The following is a 12,751-nucleotide window of genomic DNA, read 5'->3' as shown; positions in this document are numbered from 1 at the left end:
TAAACTATAGTTAAGGATGCTAACTTTGTTGGTATAAATAATAATAATAACAATAATAATGACGTTCAATCACATTCTTAATTTCTTCACATGGCTTGTCATATTCTCCCCAATCTAGCCCCATCCTAACTCCCAGCCTTATCTATCTTAAATTCCAGGCTCCAGCCACTCCAAACTACCCTGCTTCCTTCAGACACATTGGACTTCCAGAACTCTATGCCATTCGCTTGTTCCAGCAAGGCTCCCTTCGATGGAGGAAATCCTCTTCCTTCTTCAAATACCAGCTCAAACACTACACCTGCTATGTAACTTTTTTTAGTTCTTAACCTTGAATGAACCTTCCCTTTTCTCTGCCATCAACAGCACACTAATGATGTTGCTGCCGTATGACTCCATTTGTACTATCTTGTATTGTAGATATTCGTAAACATACCCATTTCCCACTAGACTAAACTCTTTGAAGGCAGGGACGGACCATGTGTTCTTTGCTTGAACTCAGTTGTTAAATACTAGCTCAATCTCATTAGCTACAAGGAATATGCTGATACCAGCAAAGCATCTCCCAAAGAAAAGGCCAACTAGCTCAAAATACAAGTACTCTTGCAGTCAGAACAATTTCTCAGAGCTAAAGCCAACCCGAATCTAAGAAACTACCAGGACATACTAAATTAACACAATTTGATGGAACAACTAAATATCCTACTGGGGGGTTGGAAGAATCCATCTGCGATCTGAACTACTGCCCAGATAATTGAAGATTTAAAAAAAAATACACCCAAACTAATTGTGACCCAGGAAACTGGTCTCCAAAATGTTATATGAAATAACTTACTGTTTAAGTGTATTGTTTCGTGTAAATCCCGCCTAAACAGCCCGGATGGATTGACCTGTGCTGAATGAATTAGACCTGGCAACCAAAGAAGCATTGATTTGCTTTTGATGACCAAGTTTTTAAATGGTTGTCAGCTCTTTCCAGAGCCTCCGGCGCTGCTGAAGGCTGAGCAGGTTACCCGCCGCGAACCACAGATGGAGCGGTAAGCTCCGAGTCCTCCCAAATTCCTGCCCTTGTCCAGGAGGCCGAGGTGCCGTGCCTCCCGCGGCGGTCGCCGGGACTGACCCGGTGGTGCTGAACCTGGCGCGGCGGCGTAGAAGCAGCCAGCCCCGCGCGCAACCTCCCGCCCGCCCCCGCGAGCCCTGGAGCACCCGGGCGTCCCGGCCGCGACCCTCCCCGGGGCGGCAGCGTGCACCAGCGAGGTACCTGGAGTCCCCTCTGCTCTCTGAGAAAGAGGGGACCACCCGGTCGCATTGCCCCCAACCCCCTCTCTGCCACCAGCTGCTGTCTCGGGAGTTCCGAGCCGTACCTCCTCCCTGAGCACGGTCCTTCCTTCAGGACCCCTTTCTTTCTATCTGTGTCTCCCTCTTCCACCTCCGCGCAAAATGCCGCCCTGAGATTGCTGGGGAAACTTGCCCACCGCGGAGAAGCACCTTTCCATAGGGGCGGGTATCCGGGGCTGGGCGCACGGAGGACGCTCAGCCCCCAGTACACACCCCAAACCAGAAACCTGTTCCAAAGTGCTTGGCCGCGGGTGACAGCGTCGCCGCCGCCGCCTCCCGCTCCGAGCCAGAGGAGTTTACTTCTCGCCTCTGGGAGGCGAGGCAGCGCGGGTAGCCGCCGAGCCTTGGCGCCCTCCCGCGAGCTCCAGCCCTTTACCTGGGTAGCGGCCTCGGCCGGGGCTCCGGGGCGCAGCTGCGGGCGCAGAGCCCCGGGCGAGCCGGGCGGGTGGTGCGGTGAGAACCGCGGCCGCCGCTCTCCCCGGCTGCTCGGGGCCTGCAGGCAGTATTTATCCGGGGGCCCGGGCCCGGCCCCGGCCCCGGCCCCTGCCGGAGTATTGGGCAATCGGTCCCGCTATGCGCGGCCCCGGGAGCCGCCGCCCTCTGCCCCCGCCGAGCCCCGCGCCGGCGGCGGCCGCGTGCAGGGAGAGAGGGAGCCGGCCCCCTCCTCTGGGCTCCACCTTCTCTTCCTCCTCCTCCTTCTTCTCGGGAAGTTTTTCCCCGCGGTTTGCCCCCTGCCTCTCTCCTTTGCGGGGCACCCTGGCCAGTCTGAACCGGTTGTGACTGCGCGGGTGGCTGGGGGAAGGAGGAGGAGGCGGAGGAGATGGAGGCGGAAAAGCGGGCGGTAGGGGCGCTGCTCCTGCTCTCGCGGCTCCGGCCCCCGCCCGGCCCGGGGCCACCAAGGCCTCCGGAGAGCGGGGCACCGCCGGCCAGGCGCCCTATCGGTGCGCACACGCGCGCGCCCCCGGCGCATCTGCGCCCCTGCCGCCCACCGCGTGCCCGCACCGGCTCGCCAAAGACCCAGCGTATTTGCGGAAGCCTGGGTCTAGCCGAGATGAGGTCGAGCCGCCTCCGGTCTCCTAGTCTCCTGGGGCCGCTGGGCGCCCTCCTGGCCAGAGCTGTATACCCAGCTGGCAGCGATCCCAGAGAACCGGGCACCAGAACTTTTTGGAGTCGGTGCTCCTGGGCAGTGAGGAGTGAGGATGCCAAGTGCTGTCCTTTGTGACAGCTCCATGGGAAAGGAGGGCGACCCTGCAGTGCGCACGGCGTGCTGTGAGAGGGGGTGCATCTAAGTACAGTTCCGTCTGTGGGGCAGGTGCACTGCATTAACAGTACACCTATCTGTGGCTGAAAGGTAATGGCCATGGGAGCTGAACTGGATGTGTGCTGTATCCCCACAGAGAGGCACTGCAGCAGAAGGGGGACAGTTCCTAAGTACCAGGGGCTCACTGGTGAGGGGAACCCCTAAAGTGATAGGCGCTTTCGGCGTATACATTTTTCTGGGAAAGAGCACCATGCCTTCCACCAGTTTCTCAAAGAGGCCTAGGGCCACTATTCATTACCGAGGTGAGAATTCCCTTTATACCCTGAAGCCTCTGGTTCTGACCTAGGCAAAGACTCCACACTTTGCAAAGGTTTCTTTTCTGAAATCGAGATTAAGCTGCCTCACCTTCCTGAGCCTCTGTTTTCTCATCTTGGCTGCATGGTACAGTCTCCCCAAAATGAGAGCTCCAAAAATTCTGAGGACCCTGACAGCACATACGGAGTTTTCTTACTGATAGGAAAACAGTGGCTCATCCCCTTTGCCCCCCACCATTCCTTTTGACCCAATTTACTGACTTTCAGGTTATGAAGAAGAGAATGGCCAGTGCTAGTAGATACTGGGTGTTTTGTTTTGTCCTAAGAGGGCAGAAGATGGGGGGCAGGGAATGAAGTAACCGTGAGAATGAGAGGGAGGTGGTCCCAGGAATCGTTCTGGAAGGGAACACAGAGAGGTGATGCTGTCAATAAGATCATAAATGTATTCCTGAGAAGGAGAGAGGATAGAATAAGGGCTTCTCACTATGTTCTATTTTTGAGTTGGTTTGTGGTTACTCAATGGTTCACTTTATAAGAATGTATTGACCTGCACATTGATCGCATGTGTCCTTTTCTCCATATGTTTTGATAAAAGATATTTTAAGAAAGCTTTTTCTTTGATTCAAATACCCTGTAACCACCAAAAAAAAAGTGTCATCTTGGTAGTTAGTTGGTTGAAGAAATCCATGTATATAAAATTATATTTTGAGGACAAGGAAACCCTGCTTGAAAAATATTTGTGTTCCCCAGTTGGTTTCTGAAGGTGCCTGTCCCGGTTCTCATCTCCACCAAGTTTTCCCAGATTTTTTTTTTCTAAGATTTAATCCTTTATTTCTAGAGAGAGCAAGCCCCAGCAGAAGGGGCAGAGGGAGAGAATTCCAAGCAGACCCTGTGCTGAGCATGGAGTCCGATGCAGGGCTTGATCCCAAGACCCTGAGATCACGACCTGAGTCAAAACCAAGAGGCGGTCACTTAGCCAGACTGCACTCTCCAGGTGCCCCTCCCAGATTTCTTTAACAGAGAGTCTATGACCAGAACTCCCATGTCTGCTCAGGCCAGTCCATACCTATCAAGTAAGAACTGAAAATGAGCTCATTCTTACACACGGGACCATGGTTCCAACTTTAGTGTAAGACTGGATCCCAAAGACTGGGTCTAAAACTCGCATGGCTGGGGGTCCAGACTCCTACTGCAATGAACAGAGTGGGCAGAGGAAGCCCGGAGGACTTCAGGAGTTTGGAAGCAGTGGATGCTGGCTTAGGGAATTGCTACCATTACTAGAATGTAAGAATTGCCCGTACCCGCTTGTGAAGGTTCATTGTTCAGTCACACTTCAGCAGAGCAATTAGACATGCAAGAGAACTCAGAAATCTAGCCCAACCCTGACACTTTACCCATGAGTGGAATTTGACCCAGAGAAGCTGGGGATGTTCTGATCTCACACACTCTCCCACTGCTCTCACAGTGCAGAGGGAGTGGAGAGCAGGTTGGCAGAAATAAGACCAAAACCACTCCTTATCATCCAGAATTTTCGTCCCCAGTGACTGGAAGAAGCAAGATTTGCTAACGAGGTGCGGGTCAGATGAATTTCAGTATTCTGGCTTTACAGCTGTGTGCAGGCCTTGCCCTTAGGGCCTCTCTCTTGGGCCCAGAAGCGTATGTACTTGCAAGACAGAGTAAGAGAAAAAGACAGGTCATCAAATAAGCTGGATTTAATAAAACTCCCTTGGGAAGAAAAAACACCTGAATGTGCATTTAAAGAAAAATTGATATAAAGGCAGTGCCCTGGACTAAGAAGTTGGTTCTTTGTCTTGCATTATTATTATTGTTTGGAGCACTTATTAAGAAGTTGGTGATTTGTGAGACAGCCTAAGGCCCACCCCCCACTTAGACCATTTGCTGATTTAATCTTTTAGAGAAAAGACAGAGAAATTAACCCAAAATTGTTGTGCAGACCTCACACCAGCCAGGAAGCCAGAAATGTGGAGGGTGGATGGAGGCATCGGGGGTCAGGGGAGGGTGGGACACTTGCACAACACCTGAGCCATCCATCCAGTGACTGCCCAGCTAAGCAGCCTTTCCTTCCTGACTTACTAGAGCAGGACATGTTTCTCTTCTTTTGTACATGCTGCTCTTCCCCTGTTTATGAATGATGGCATAGCTACATAGACACTACATTTGAAAATAAAAATAAAGAAAACAGAACTTAGAGTTTTTACAGCAGTTAGCTCAGATCTAGAGATCATTCTATGAATTCCATTTCATTCACTCACACTCTAACAGACAAAATATCAAAAACAAAAACAAAACTAGAAGTGGATAAGCCATTCTCTCACATACTTACAGAGATTTGTTTTTAAAGACACATTTTTCAAATGTTAAAAATGACCTTAAAAACATACTACATCATATTTATTCTTGTAATTCTCCAAAATATTGTTTCTTCTTTTTCTTGCCTTTACTTTCATCCCATTATTGGGCTCAAATGGTTTTTAATCTTAGGGGAGGGATAAAGAGGGATAAATGCTGTTCTTTGAGTGCCTGGTAATTGCCAAGAACTATGCAATCTCATAGAGTTATGTATTGTTATTTTTGTTTTACAGGTGAGAAAGCTGGAGTTCAGAGGCTGAGTTACTGGCTTGGTTGGTAAGTGATGAAGTAAGATTCAGGCCCTGGTCTGGCTGGTTATTAAACCTGTGCCTTTCCCACTCTACCTTATGAAAATGATCCAAGGCTGGTGAGAGCTAACATTGTGGACTGTCAGCTCACTAAACTCACTACAATCCACAGTAAACCGAAGTACGCGCTATAATAATCATCCACGTTGGCTGCTAATGAAAATGAACCAGAGAGAAGTTAAATAATTTGCCTCTAATCACACAGTGAATGACAGTAGGGCTGGAGTTTTAATCTAGGCATCCATGCTCTGAACCACTACTCTATATCCTCATGGAAGTGGAAATCAGAAATGTAAAACTACATAGAATGTGTGTCCTTCTCTGTGTGTGTGTGTGTGTGTGTGTGTGTACACATATATACACTCTCCACTCCACATCCTTCTGACCTGCAATGCATGGTTTCAAGGCCATAAAAAAAAAATTACAATTTTATATGTACCAGTTTCCAGAGCACCCAGTTTATATCCACATATGGGACTCCAGACATCTATAATGTACTCATTGTTTGCACAGAGCAACAATAAAATCCTGAAGGCAGGTACCTGGTCTGTCCTGTTCATCACTGCTCCCTAGGGCACAGTGACAGCAGTAGGGAAGTACTTTGCTTAATGAACTTTTGCTGATGAGTGAGTGGCCAAATGAGCCGTGAATGCATGAATGCATGCTCAAACTGTTAGTGACTTTTTTGCTGCAACAGTGCCCTTACTCTGCCAAGCTCTATTCTATTACTTTTTTTAACTGAAGAATGATAGACATGCAATATTATGTTAGTTTCAGGTGTACAACACAATGATTCCGTATTTACATACAAGTATGGGAGGGTCACCACAATAAGTCTAGTTACCATCTGTCACTATATGAAGTTGTTACAATATTGTAACAACTGTACTGTACCTTAAATCTCCATGTCTTATTTATTTTATAACTGGAAGATTGTACCTCTGAATCCCCTTCACCTATTTCATCCACCACCTCCCTCCCCTCTGACAACCATCAGTTTGTTCTCTGGATCTATGAGTCTGTTACTGTTTTATTTTTTTTTTTTGTCTGTTTTGTTTTTAGATTCTATATGTAAGTGAAGTCGTATGGTATTTGTTTTTTTCTGTATTACTTCTTTCACTTAGCATGCTACCCTCTAGTTTCTTCCATGTGGTCGCAAATGGCAAGATCTCATTCTTTTTTATGGCTTGGTAATATTCCATTGTGTATATACGCCACATCTTCTTGATCCATTCACCTATCAATGGACACTTAGATTACTGCTATATCTTGGTTATTGTAAATAATACTGTGGTGAACACAGGGATATCTATAGATAGATGATAGATAGATATTTCTTTTCAAATTAGAGTTTCCATTTTACAGATGGGAAACTGAGGCCCTATGAGGTTCAGTGAACTGCCCAAAGTCAGAGGGCAACAAAGCAGCAGAGATGGAAGCAGACAGGCAGCGTGAATGCAGAGGCCACGCTTGTGAGATGAGGCTATATGGCTTCCGCCTTTCCCCTGTTCACAGCATTATCTCAGGATCCAGCACCGCGCTTGTGCGTAGGAGAGTGTCCAGAACTGTACTGAAGGAGGGAAGGAGAAAATTCCCTCATGTGTCCAGGACAGTTTCAGACTATTTCTCACATTTTAATTCACTCACGGAATCGTGTCTGTTACAAATTCAGCTCGTATGATTTATGATGTAATCTTATTGGATAATAGATCACCAGAAAAGGCTTTAATCCCAAAGGCAGGCTGTCAGGTTCAAATGTACCAATGAATTCAATGTCTTTTTTTGAATACACAGGTGGAATTGATTAATGTTGTTTTAAAATAAACATAAGGCCACTGAACTGAACCTTTTTGTGAAACAGAGCCTATTTTGTTCATGGGGCTCTGCCTTGGTATCTGACTTACATGCTGTGTGTTTCAGACAGCCGTGAACAACGTTTCAGCCCCCAGGTGGGAAGTTTTAGCCTTCCCTTCTTCACCACATGATGTAGGTGAAAATGCCTGACCTCTACTCTGTGCACAGGGTCTATGTGGTCCAAGACCATGGACAATCCAACTAGTTTACCACATGGTTTCAGTGAGTAAACATTTGGGTTTTTTGGGTTTGAAAAATGGTCACCTCTTTTGGCTTGTTGAGCCTGATTTCAAACATGGTAGCTAACCTATGAAACTCGAAGTTATAAAGAAAAAAATACACCCTTGAGGGACAAAAGTGTACAGTCAACCAAGTTCTGTAAGAGTCCGGGCATAGGCGGAAAAAGTGCAGGTGGGATCAGCCCAACAGTGCGAGCAGCAGACTGCTCCCACCACTACAGGTGCTCTCACGTGGGAAGGTGTGCTCGGCTCTCACCCTCCCACCCACACACTGGACAGCTTCTTCAACTTTCCATCTGAGTACTTGGCAGTTGTTCCAAACCACAGGCAAAACAGCCACCTGTACAACTGAAATGTGTTTGAAGTCCTCTGCTTTATTTTAAAGGTGTGAATCCTGTTTTCTACTCAATAGCCATAAATGTTTTAATATCATAACAATATTTAATATTTACAATAATCTATTTATGGCAACTTACCTATGTTCCATTAATGGTGTTTAATATTCATTTTAAAATTTAATAATTGAACATTTGATATTAATAATTAAATATAAAAATAGTTCACATTTTTAAGCGATTTATATACATAGAGTGTATTAGTCAAGATTCAGGCAGGAAACAGAAGACATCCCAGATAATCAAGTGAAGGAATCTTAAGGGAAATAATTTTAGCACTATGGGCAGGTTTAAAGGCATAAACAAGAGGTATCCAAAGACCAGACAGTGGGACGTGGTTGCCGCTGCTGGGCCTTAAGTAACAAAGAGAAGACCTAGTGTTACCAGTACCTAGGAAAGCAGAGCTTGCAAAGGACGGACCCCACCCCCTGATCCCCCCACGGAAGGGAGCTGAGAGGAGACATAGTCTGAGTGTCAGAGACAAAGTGCCAAGACGAGTGTGGAGAGAATATCCCTGCCTCTCTCTGCTCTCACGCCTCTCGATGGTGCTCACCATTGGCCAAAGCCAAGCTGAAGCCATGCACCAAGAAGCCCACAAGTGGTCAGCTTCCTGGGTCCAGAGCAGGACAAAGAAGGGCAGAAACTGAATTGAATGGGAGAAACTGGCCAATGACCAGAACCACTAGGCGCTGTGCTAAGCACTTAAGAATATTATTTCCACTATTTTATAGATGGAAAAAAAGAGGTAGTGGAGTTTAAATCCAGGCTGTCTAACTCTGGTATTCTGTGCTCTTAACTGCTACACTATTTAACTAAGCTGTATTTATTTATTTATTTGAGAGAGAGAGCATGAGTGAGGAGAAGGTCAGAGAGAGAAGCAGACTCCCCATGGAGCTGGGAGCCCGATGTGGGACTCGATCCCGGGATTCCAGGATCATGACCTGAGTCGAAGGCAGTCGTCCAACCAACTGAGCCACCCAGGCATGCCCACTAAGCTGTATTTAAAATAATGTTTTAAAATTACTATCTAGTTAAAAAAAAAAAAAAAGCTTAACAGTAAAACAAATGCTATCTATTTGTTGTAAGACTTAGTGATCACCACCCTTATTCTGATAAATTTATCTTAATCTCATCAGCAATTTACCTGATGGTTAATCTCTTGCAATTTATGTCGATTCTATGATCTACAACTTGCAACCTGTTTTCTGAAATCTGTTGTCCATAACACAAATCCCCATGCATGAATTACAAAATATATTGTCAATTCTTATTTATTCTTATTTACTCATTCATCAAAAATTCTTAATCATTTATTTTGCGCCAGGCATTACACAAAACAAAGGGTCCTACTATCTAGGAGGGAATCCTGACAGGTAAATAGTAAGGAGAATGTGCTAAGTACCTCAGTTAATGTACCCATGCTGCATTAAGAGAACACAGAAACAGAAACACAGCTTGGGTAGAGAAGGAGGCATCCCAAGACAGAGGTAAGAGCATTTACAAGGTCTTTACATTTACAAAGTCTTAATGGCATGAAAGCTTCTTATCTTAGAGACTACACTGAGAACTACAGTGGATAATTACAAAGGATTAAGGTTAAGCGTATTTGTGGGAAGTAGAAAGTAAACAGGAATAGAGCTTTTAACTGCAAGCAATAGTTCCCATCTCTTGGCAAGATTGCATAAATGGAGAACCCAAGTGGACATGAGTCCACTTAGAGATCTAGTTGGCAGAGACTCACAGTCTCATCAGCAAATGAATGGGCTCTCACTATTTTCTCCCTCCTTGCAAGATTCTGTTCAAGATTCAGAGTTCCAGAGGAAAGGTATGACTGACGTTGGCTTGGGCAAGATAACCATCTCTCAACTAGGGGCACATGAAGCACTCCATAGAGTACCCATAGGAGAAGATTCTCCAAAAGCAAATTGGATTTCTGACTAGCCAAAACACAACAAATGTCTTCTCCAATGGGTTAGACCATGTGAGTTCTTGTCTCCATATGAAGGCTTTATCTGGGAAACAAAGAGGAAGCACTGAAGGATTCTAAGCAGAAGGATGACATGGGTAGATTTGTGTTTCAACATGATCAATCTTTGAAACCACACCGAAGGGTAGACTGAGAGAGAGACTAGCTAGGAGGCTGATTAAACAGTTGAGGAAAAAAACTTATGACAATGTAAAACCTATGAAATTATGAAACGATAAGGGGACCAACTTGAGAGATTAAGAAGTACCACATGAGGATTGGTAAAAGGAAAGGTTATTGTGGCCTCCAGGTTTCTCCTAAGAGCTTTATAGGGAATTGTTGGAAAATTAGGGACACTAATAGGAAAATAAAGGGACACCCTGAAGGACCCTCATGCAATAGGCCAAATTTCAAATATTATATTCATTGTTCCAATAAAACATGAAAAGTTTCCCAAAACTCCAAATCTAAAATATGTCTCTGAGATTTATTTTGCAATTTGAAATTGTACAAAATTCTTTGATCAGATTCAAGTTTTCTAATTCTTGGTTTGGATAATGTGGTCATAGATGCGTGAACACGGGCAATAGAGACAGAGAGCAAGGAGTCTATTCAGAACCAGTCCAGTGAGTAGTGGTGCCTGCAGAGAAAATGCTCAAATTTCACTAGAAATAGGCCTGACTTGAACAAGAAGAATCAGGGTTGATTATTAGGCTAAAGAGACCTGAGAGGAAGGTCAGATCCTTTGACAGTAACAAGCACACATCAGTCAAACCCTAGATATCCACCTGGCTCTGAAGGAGGCATCTAGCAGTCTTGCTACCCACAAATCCAGCACCCTGTACTTAAAGAAAAATCATTACGTCTCTAAATCGAGAGCAGTATGACCCACAGTACAAATACTTGGATTGATCACACAGACTTTGGCACCCACCAGGAAAAAGCTGAATGAACTCTCAACACTACATACAATGATAATTATGGGCATTTCCTTCCATTCAACCCTGTTCCTCCAAACATCCTCAGAGGCTTGAAAAGGCTGCTTCTGAGAATTTTAACATTCCTAGGATACTTTGTGGCTTGACTATTTCTCTTAGCCACCCATGGTCGCAAGTCCTTCTTTTGAGACTGCTGAATCTAAACCAGTTTCAGAACTGAGAGGGGCCTTGGAAATTCACAGGTGCGACTTAACACTCACCAATCTACTCATCATTCAGACAGAGAAACAGAGGATCTAAGGGTTGAGTAATAAGAAGCAGAGGGAATAGAAAACAGGAGCACAAGCCAAGACTCCCTGTTAGCTTTGTAACCTTGATGAGGTTCCTTATCCTTCCTGTGCCTGTTCCCTCATTTGTAAAATGAGTAGAATAATCTCATGTGGTAGTTAGCCTTAAAACCAAGAAGACTTGAATCTTTCCTCAGGTGTCAACATGGGTCCATTCTCTGTCAACTATGGTCTTAATGAACTCAAGGGCTGAATCCTGGCTTAGGTGTAATTCTTGGAAAGACTGTTAGTTGAACTTTTCTTTGGCTGGTCAAGATTATTTTTCAACAGATTCTTTAACCAATAGTGTTACAATATACCACCAGATAATTCAAGAAATTAATATTGCTGTGGGGTGAATAAAGAAACACCTATTGGAATTCTCGTCATGCTGACAATGATAATCTGCAATAGATCTGACTCCCTATGTGCAGCCCAAATAGTGTATGTTGGAGAAAGTAAGCTAATGAATATCAAAAGCCAAAAATTCAATCTGCAAAGGGTCTGCTTATGGAAAATGAACTATAGGAATCATTTGTGGGGCGCCTGTGTGGCTCAGTCATTAAGCATCTGCCTTCAGCTCAGGTTGTCATCCCAGGGTCCTGGGATCAAGCCCCACCTCGAGCTTCCTGCTCAGTGGGGAGACTGCTTCTCCCTTTGCCCTTCCTCCCCGCCCATGATCACTGTCTTTCTCCTACGATCTATCTCTCAAATAAATAAATAAAACCTTAAAAAAAAAAGAATCAATTACACCACACAGTATTCCTCCAACCACATAGCTAATAAAGTGAACCTTCTGAAGTAGAAAGCAGAGAGGAAATATCCAATACCTAGAACATGCCTGGCTTAGAGTAGGTATCCAATGAATAGTAATCAAATAAATCTAACCTCCATCAATGAAAAAGTATCTCATGTTAACTTGGATTTTTTTTTAATTGGACCTAAAGTACTTAAAGGAAATGTCAGGAACTTTTTATGTAATTAATTTTTGAAATGAAATGGATAATAAGGAACACAGATAACAAGTTGTGATTGCAGATAGCATAAAATAGAGATTTAAAGAAAATTATTAAAGGTTTTAAAACTCAAATCTAGAGGAAAGGGCAGATGCTTTCATCTTTAGCCCTTATTTCATGATCTACCTATTTAATATTTGAAATCCTAAGGATTATCAAGGTAACAAAAATATTCTCTAGGGGCACGTGGGTGGCTCAGTTGGTTAAGCCTCTGACTCTTGATTTTAGTTCAGGTCATGATCTCAAAGTCATGGAATTGAGCCCCATGCTTGGGATTATCTCCCCCTCTCTCTCTGTCCCTCCCCCCCCCCCACCCCACTCACACTCTCTCCCTCAAATAGAATTTAAAAATAAATAAATAAAATTTAAAAAATATATATACATATATATATGTATAAGTATATATATCTTTTAAATGTTCTTTCTGTC

General features: G+C 44.7%; 1 protein-coding gene across 2 annotated transcripts in view; it reads right to left on the bottom strand.

Annotated features, from left to right (window-relative positions):
* SLC16A9 (solute carrier family 16 member 9) overlaps positions 1–1,970 on the bottom strand; it is a 52,583-nt gene extending 50,613 nt beyond the window's left edge. The window contains exon 1 of one of the 2 annotated variants that reach the window (XM_032842580.1): positions 1,712–1,970. The gene's annotated coding sequence lies outside the window, so the exon portion shown is untranslated. The remainder of the gene's footprint in view (positions 1–1,711) is intronic. The other variant, XM_032842563.1, reaches the window with a different exon arrangement.
* Positions 1,971–12,751: the final 10,781 nt, after the last annotated feature.

This window comes from Lontra canadensis, unplaced genomic scaffold, assembly GCF_010015895.1.
Source record: "Lontra canadensis isolate GAN:19392208 unplaced genomic scaffold, GSC_riverotter_1.0 scaffold3, whole genome shotgun sequence".
Taxonomy (NCBI): domain Eukaryota; kingdom Metazoa; phylum Chordata; class Mammalia; order Carnivora; family Mustelidae; genus Lontra; species Lontra canadensis.
This window is presented reverse-complemented; position numbering and strand designations above follow the sequence as displayed.